Source organism: Primulina tabacum, chromosome 8 (genome assembly GCF_025594145.1).
Source record: "Primulina tabacum isolate GXHZ01 chromosome 8, ASM2559414v2, whole genome shotgun sequence".
Taxonomy (NCBI): Eukaryota; Viridiplantae; Streptophyta; class Magnoliopsida; order Lamiales; family Gesneriaceae; genus Primulina; species Primulina tabacum.
The window spans coordinates 30,080,077-30,087,902 of record NC_134557.1 but is presented as its reverse complement, the minus strand read 5'-3'; positions in this window follow the sequence as shown (position 1 = coordinate 30,087,902).

Sequence of the window (7,826 nt, the reverse complement as noted above, 5' to 3'; positions counted from 1 at the left end):
AATTTCACAAAAATGTTAGCCATCCAATGGCCCAACAACTCAAGGCCCATGACACTTTGATATTTCAAAACACCTTTTCAAAATTCTAGTCGTCATCGCCATCGCCGGACCTCCGTCGCCGGATTCCGGCCAACATGCAAAAAAATTTTTTATTTTATTTTCGAAGGAGGGCTGTTCGGGCAGCAACTTGCTGCCCCGAAATCCCCCAAAAACGGGCTTGATTTTGTTGCAAAAATTCATCTCATGCGGTTAGAAATCGACCTCAATATAATATCTTGTATAAGCTACACAAAATAGTATCCTTAGCTCATGATACCACTTGGAAAGGGATCGATTTTACGTGTTCAAATACGCAACGGAAGTTCAAAATTTTATTTTCAAGAAGAGAAAACCGAACACCTCTACTAAGATGTGTAGCAAATACAAAAACACAAAATATGACATTCATAGTGCGTTTAGAAGATATACCTATCAATCACAATGGATTGATGTTGGCTCCAACTTAGTTGATATACAACTAAGCTCTTGGTGGCAACACAATCTTCAAGCTCTCCTTTTTCCAAAATTAGGCCCACCACCAACTAGCTAGAACCCCTCTTATTTTGCACTAGAAAAATAAGAGGATTTTTCATTGAGAAGTGTAGGATTTCCTCAACTATTGAAGAAAAAAAAATTGGGAGAATTTTTTGTTGTAATTTTCGGCCACTATTCATCATGGGAGAGAAGGGGAAGCTTTTTCTTGGTTGTGTGAAAAGTTAAAAGTAAGCATGTGCATGCCATGCCTTGGATATTGAAAAAGCAGCTTCCCAACTCTTCACCTCCCTTGCATGCTTTTCTACTTGGGCTTGTAACAATTACAAGGCCCATGGACTTTTATTTTAAATGTCTCAAACACATTTGAGTCCATTTAAAACTTTACATGATTTTACTCAAGCCCAATAGTTTAATAATTATTTCTAATCGGGCTCTACAAGGCCCAATGTAGTTTAATTAATTCAACACTTGAATTAATTTAATTATTTGAACTCTACTAGGCCCACTAGTGTTAAATTAATTCAACACTTGAATTAATTTAATTTAGTCCATAATAATGTTTATGAAAATCACAATTTCCAAATACATTATTTATTTGGCCAACTTTTAATTTAGGAACACATCCTCAAATTAAAAGTTATATTCTCTTTATAGAAGTCATACTTCTATTTTTATTTACGCTTATAAACTCTTTTATAAGCCGTTCAACACATTGAACTATTTTAACTTCTCAATGGGATCTAGAAAGCTAGCACTTGTGTGGCCCTCAATGGTTCATTGATACAAATAGCCGTGTGTTCACATCTCCATGTGATTCGGACTAAACATGTCCTTATACGAGCATACCCTAATTGCTCCATTCTTACTTATCAACTCCTTGATAATCAGAACGTCAGAACTTAAGTCTGATAGTACCCAACCAATCATGTTAAACACTTAGCAGCATCGCTTACATGATTCCCTAGGTATCAAATGATAGTGCCTGCAAGAACCATTCAATTATGGTTAGCGTACAATACGGTCCCTTCAACTCATATATCCCGACCGATTCGAAAACCATTGGTATATCGAGAGTAGTCAATGAATCGATACGTGTCATGTCGTAGTTGCATCGATGGTGTAATCTATGAAACCCATTTCATAATTACCACTATACTCTGATCAGAGATTTCATACTACATACACATAGGATATCCATAACCGAAGGTAACCGGTGAATCCCCGACTACAATGCATCGACTCCTATATGTTTCGACAAGACACCCAACCTTGCCACGTGATGACCCCTAAAAAGTCGGTAAACAAGTCAAAGTGTAATGCTAGCACATAGAATCTCAATTTTGTCCCAGGTCATAAGGACTAATGGTGTACAACCATAAACTAGGACGTTTCCACTCGATAAGTGAGAACCACTTGGAAAGTCCTTTATGGAGGGCTGTTCAGTGCACTCTACCAGGAGCACCTATCTGCATGCTCGGACATCACAATGTCCCCTACCAATGAAACATGGTACTCACATCGCAGATACTAGTCTCGAACTCGAGCGGCCTATGGTACTCACATCGCTGAATCGACTAGGAACTGTTTAGAATATACAGTATTCCAAATATGAGTTTCATGATACTCATCATATGAGCATCTCATATTCTTTCTACAATTTGTATATTCAAGGACTTTATCTATGCAACTAGCATGAGTATAATGATAAAGAAGTGCCAAAACAAGAATTTCAAATATAATTAAAATAAAGACTGTTTATACATAGAGTTTCATTGTGAACACTCGGCCACACTTGGCTCGACGTGCACCTACTCTAACAATATATCCCGACCGATTCAACAACTATCGGTATATAGAGAGCTGTCAAAGAATCGATACTATGTGTCATGTCGTGGTTGCATCGATGGTGTAATCTATGAAATCCCTTTCATAATTACCACCATACTATGATCAGAGCTTTCATACTACATATACATGTGATCACATAGGATATCCATACCCGAAGGTAAGAAGTGAATCCCCGACTACAATGCATCGACTCCTATACGTTTTGACAAAACACCCAACCTTGCCACCTGATGACCCCATGAGAGTCGGTAAACAAGTCAAAGTATAATGCTAGCATATAGAGTCTCAATGTTGTCCCGGGTCATAAGGACTAATGGTGTACAACCATAAATTAGTACGTTTCCACTCGATAAGTGAGAATCAATTGGAAAGTCCTATATGGATGGTTGTTCAGTGCACTCTACAAGGAGCACCTATCTGCATGTTCGGACATCGCAATGTCCCCTACCAATGAAACATGGTACTCACATCGTAGATACTAGTCTCAAACTCGAGCGGCCTATATCCTTCTTAGCGGCGGCTGAATCGACTAGGAACTATTTAAAATATACAGTATTGCAAATACGAGTTTCATGATACTCATCATATGAGCATCTTCTCACATTCTTTCTACTATTTGTATATTCAAGGACTTTATCTATGCAACTACCATGGGTATACAGATAAAGATGTGCCAAAACAATAATTTCAAATAGTATTAAAATAAAGATTGTTTATACATAGAGTTTCATTGTGAACACTCGTCCAACACTTGGCTAGACGGGCACCTACTTAACAAGATATTGTTTGTGAGTTTCCAGAGGTATTTCCTGATGATGTTACAGGCTTACCCCCAGATAGAGAGATCGAATTTGTAATTGATGTTGTGGCAGGAACTCATCCGATCTCAAAAGCTTCTTATTGATTATCTTCTACAGAAATGATAAAATTAAAAGAACATTTACATGAGTTACTTGATAAAGGATTTATTAGACCGAGCTATTCACCGTGGGGTGGACTTGTTTTATTTGTGAAGAAGAAAGACGGTACCTTTCGTCTATGTATTGATTTTATGGAGTCGACCAAAGTGACAATCAAAAATAGATATCCACTCCCCAAAATTGATGATTTGTTTGATCAATTACAAGGAGCTGCTATCTTTTCGAAGATTGATTTACGATCAGGCTATCATCAATTAAAAGTAAAGTCAGAAGATATTTCAAAGACTTCCTTTCGAACGAGGTATGGGCATTATGAATTTTTTGTAATGCCATTTGGACAAACAAATTCACCAGCAGATTTTATGGATTTAATGAACAGAATTTTCAGGGCCTTCGTGGTTAGTCTCTTTATGAATATATTTCCTGAGAGACGTTAGCACAACACAAAACTTATCTCCTCAAAATTCTAAACTTAATCTCAGGCATAGAAGAAATTTATATCGCATGACACCCAAAAATATTACTAGCACACTAATAAACCCAAATGAAATTCCAGCACATGCATGGCAAAGTAATACGATGCTTAATTAAAAGTCTACCAGTCAATAACGTCGTGTCTGGGTTCGCCTCCTGAGCATTCATGGTGAACACTCTTCCCAGTGTCGGTTGCCTCCACTGTGGACACTCCTTCAGCATGTGGTCACTTGCCCCGCACTTGAAACATTCACCTGACCCATACAAACACTGTCCCGGGTGCTGGCGGTTGCACTTCGGGCACACCGGGTGCTCTCCTAGCCTATGGTGCGCATTCTGCTGTGGCATAGGACCCTTGCCCTTCGGCGATCCCTGATAAGGCTTCTTTCCTGGCTGCCCCTGGAACGGCCTCTTAAACTGAGGTCGCTGCTGCTACTGCTGTGGAGCCTGATAGGGACTCTTGCCCTGCCTGTCAGCCTCAATATTCCGATGATTCTGCTCTGCCGCCAAAGCTCTAGACACGACAATTGCATAAGTCGTAGGACCAGCAACTATAACATCACGGCGCAAGATCGGTCGCAACCCATCCATGAAATGCCTCAACTTTCCCTGGGCATCATTAGCTATCAGGGGCACAAAGTGACACCCCCTCTCAAATTTCCTGACAAATTCTGCAACACTGCTGTCTCCCTATCGCAGTGTCATGAATTCTCTTGTCAGTCTTTATCGTACTTCTTCAATGAAGTACTTGGAGTAGAATACCTCCTTAAAGCCATCCCAAGAAAGGGTCTGCAGGTTTGCTGCCATGGACGTGTTCTCCCACCACAGTCTGGCGTCCCCGGTCAGTAGAAATGTGGCACACCTGATCCTATCTGCATCTTGCAACTCCATAAAGGAAAAAATCACCTCGATGGATTTAATCCATCCTTCGGCTATCATCGGGTCAGTGATCCTCGAAAACTCCTTTGGACTCATCCACCTGAACCTTTCGTATACCGCCTCTGGTCTGGGCCTAGCCCCCGCACCGACTGCAGCCTGGTTCCCGCAAACTGTGCGAAGAACTGAGTCATTAGCATACTGTTCCAACAATTACCCAACACGTAAACCCCAACATGCATGAATATAACATCAATAGCATACAATGCACGTAATTTGAACTTGAAACATGAACATGCTGAAATCATGACTTAATGCTTAATACATGGAAAATTCAAAAACTTAAAACTTACATACTTGAGGTGTGACTTCGTGAGATTCTCGCAACTGGCAGTAGGCGTAACCCTTTACAAGAACACCGCTCTGATACCAACTGTAACGTACCGTACTTTTAAACTACTTAAAATTTGCGGAAAAAAATAAAAATTTTCATAAATGAATCGTGAACCTTCAAAATTCGATGAAACGAACTGTCCAACCCCAAAGTAGTTGCATGAAAGATCTCAAAGTAAAGTTTATCAAAGGTATTTGCTTAAAATCTCATAACGAGTAACATAAATCAGAGTACTTTTAAACATTTCATAAAACTTAAAACTTGGCGGTCCTCATGTTTATCCTTCTGCACTAGTCCAAGCCAGCTCACTAGTCCACATCTCTCGTCTCCTCAAATGCATCATCACCTGAATCGATCAAGTCTAGTGAGTCTAAAGACTCAACACGTATAAATTGGAAGTAGCGAGTAATACGTAATAAAATCACATGCAACTTCAAAATAGAACGTACATATTCGAACTTGATCGTGCATGTAAAAGCTTGAACTTACATACATACTTAGACGTGCCATAACATGAAACTTTTCTTAAACGTGCTTGCATACTTGTACATACATGAACATACATAAACTTCATCATTTTGCGTAGAGGCATGTTTCAAAACAAGTGACCCATACATAAAACGCCTGATCAGACTAAACCACAGTATTGGGCTGACAGGAAAGACCCACTGCCACATACATGAAATCCCCATTCATGCTTTAACGGGTGGATTGGTCCCCATTCATGCTTTAACGCTTTCCAATCTGATCTAAACCCGTTCATGCTTTAATGGGTGGATTGGTCCCTGGTCATGCTTTACCGCTTTCCAATCCCATACATAATTGGTCAACAGACATTTAGCATACCTCAAAAACTCGTCGAACATACTTACTTACTTTGCGTTGAGGGATTCGTTGGATCTCGCTTGGGGCCACTGTTGCACATACTAACATGATTACATGCTCTTAACTTTCATAGCTTAGACGTAGGTACTCATGCTCACCACCGAAGTAATTAAATAGCTTATGACATTCTAGATCACTCGGGACTTGACCTCGTTTAATCATACTAACCATGACATCAAACCCCGAAACAAGCTCTAAAACGATGTGTGAACATTTCCCAAAAATAAAAGACATGAACTCACCATTTAACTTGAAAAGAAGAAAGAACCAAACTTTTTTTTTACAGATGGTTTTGCGCTCGGGCGGTAACAAATTACTGCTCGAGCGCCAGGTCTTCTGGACGCCTACCCTCGGACAGAAAGAGCGGCGCTCGGGCGGTAAAATATTATCGCTCGGGCACCGAGTCTTCTGGACTCCGCGACTTGAAGCTTAATACTCCTAACTAAATCATATGAATCGTGAACCAATCCGTCGAGACTTATCCTAGGACGCTATGACACTGAATCGACTTCATAAAAATGTCACAAACGACGACGCACACCAAACAAGCAACAAATCCGTAAACTCAAATTTTGGACACCAATTGTTTCCTACGATTTCTAATGCAACCAACAACCATCGACACGAAACGAAGCATCAAGACTCATCCCAAACTCATACTCTATATACCTAAACACAACAACAATAACTCGACGGTTTTCAACGAAGCCTGCAACAAATAAACTTCAAGAACACATCAATAACATATTTTCAGAAAACGCAGTTAGAGCAGTCCCACGAAAATCACCATAACTCACTCAATTTTTATCCAAATATTTCTAATTTTACATCAAATCAAAGTTATCGAAAATTTCTACGTTTCATATGTTGAAAGTTTTTTCAGAAAAGCGACCTAAAAATCGCAGTATTTAAAAGAACAGCAAAAACGAGATTTTCAGATCCAGAAACATTCAAATTGCGATCAAAAAAATTTCTGCTTAAACTTTACACATCACACATGTATTTTTACGCATAAAAGCAACGCAACACATACTATGACATGATCGACGTAGGAAAAATAGAATATACGTGCCTCATGATGTTAAAGTTTACCGAACCGACGATAACGAAGCAGAGATGGCGCGAGGATTGATCCGGGACGAACGTGGCGCTAAAATCCTTGAAGAAAACACACGAAAATTTGCTGGAAGATGGAGAGGGAACGGGGCGGCTGCAAGGACTCTTAGAATCCTAGGTTTCTTTTCAAAAACATGAACTGAATGGATGTGTATGTGTGTGTTGTGTGAAAAACGTAAGTGAGTGTGTGTAAAAGCATGTGTGTGCGTGTGTTTAGAAATAATTAGGGGATGATTTTGCTTAATTATACCATTAACCATGCTAATCAAGATACTAATTAAAATGTTAACTCAATTAACAAATTAATTAAAATATTATCCCTACTAATATTTAAATATAATCCCCTCATTAAAATAAAGAGCACAACCACTAAATCTTTAAAGGTTTTCAAATCTTAAAATCATCTAATAAGTAAATTAGTCATTAAAAGACTAACACTTCATAAATTAATTAAAATGCCCCATCCTTAACATAAAATAAAATACCGCATTAAAATTTTCGCCAACAGTCGTCGCCGGACTTCTTCCTCGATCCCGCCCCGAATAATCGCCTAAAACATGAAACTCAAGAAAAATGTAACGTGCATCACATAAGAATAATTAATTTAAAATAATGCAATTGAATAAATCATGCATCGCTATAAATCATTTTAAACTTAAATAAATAATTAACAATTAAATTAATGCATATGTTATACGTGTACTGAATTTGAGCTCTACACCATCGATTCGCAATATTTCTCAAATAATGGTCTAGGTAAAGGCTTAGTTAGTGGATCA